Source organism: Sinocyclocheilus rhinocerous, unplaced genomic scaffold (assembly GCF_001515625.1).
Source record: "Sinocyclocheilus rhinocerous isolate Xijiao unplaced genomic scaffold, SAMN03320098_v1.1 scaffold3807, whole genome shotgun sequence".
NCBI classification, from domain to species: Eukaryota; Metazoa; Chordata; class Actinopteri; order Cypriniformes; family Cyprinidae; genus Sinocyclocheilus; species Sinocyclocheilus rhinocerous.
In genome coordinates, this window is record NW_015660506.1 from 387,373 (window position 1) to 388,917 (window position 1,545).

Genomic DNA, 1,545 nt, shown 5'->3' on the forward strand with positions numbered 1-1,545 from the left:
TTGTGTTTTCTGACTTGTTATAATGTTTTCTGAATTGTTGTTATGCTTTCTGAATTGTTATTTAGTTTTTTAGACTTGCATTTGCGTTTGTAATTTGTTATTTTGTTTTCAGAATTGTGATTTGCTCTGCACTTCTCGGCCACCGTAAAATACTGTTTTTTTTAGCAGCATCATATGACCCCTTTAAGATAATTCAGAATATTATTTTAGTGTGTGCCAATGTTATTCCTATTTTCTCAGTACCAATTTCTTCTGATAAGAATTTTATGAGGGGGCCATTTTGTATGAATTTGTATGGAAATGAATGGATGAATGAATGAAAACTTGGTCCACGACTAACCCCTACACCAAAACCTTACTGTCATACAAAAAATGAAATGATACAAATATATATACAAATAGGATCATACAAATTCAAGAATCCATCCATTAGCCATTGATTTGGCAAAACATAAAAAGTTGCAAAAAACAACTTGCCATGAGATTGTGTTGACCAATTTCTAAAATCCTTCTGCATGCCCAAATATTGTAATATTAAGCACTGATGATGCTCTTCTAATTAAATCAATAAATTTGTCTACATGGAGCAACTGCAGTTTTGCTTGTCCAGCTATTGTATCAGCTCTAGAGAAGGCAGGAAAACAAAAGCAGTGGATGAAGGACTAGACTTCATGAATGCATCCAGTCACACCTGCTCATGTTCACGCCGGCCAACTGCAATCTCACACCTAAAAAAATAAGCTACAATCCATCAGACAGTGACTAGCACTAGCCGTCTGTCCCTGGATGTGCATGCAGGTTTCCCTGTATGTGTGAATTCAGGTGTGTTATCCTGCACAGCCATTTAAAATCGTTCTATTTAAAATTAATTTGTAGTAGAATATACAGTGGGTACGTACATTAATGAGGAAAAAAAATTAACTTAAATGATTTTAGCAAATGGCTGCAATATAACAAAGAGTGAAAAATTTAAAGGGGTCTGAATACTTTCCGTACCCACTGTATATGTGCAAACGTGCAAATCTACAATAATTGAATACAACAGCTATCCCCACACTTAATCTCAAAGATAAACTACTACACGTGATTTTGCTAATGGTCCACACACACACATAAAAGAAACTGCGAATGAGTTTACTGAAGCTGCAAGAAAAGGAAATCATTAGAAACACCGATTGGCTGATGGCACCATAAGAACATGTCTCAAACTCCTCACTACAGCAACTATACTGAGATGTGATATGAAAAACAAGAGGCAAGTGGAATTCATGAGTGCATTTCACGTTTTGAAGAGCTCTCAAAAAATAATCTGTCACTGGCAAACTATTTACAAAAAAATAATTACAGTAAGTACTCGCAGTTTGCATTTTGCTTATGAAAATAATTTTGTCAGAATACTTGGCAACTTTTGAACAGAATTTGTGTTACAACATCTGCCAGCAACTGGATTATGATACCCAGCCAAACCTTGACACTGAGTGTGCATCACGTTTCTCCTATAAATGTGTCTATTGATCACCGCCACCTATTTCACAGCAATTAACT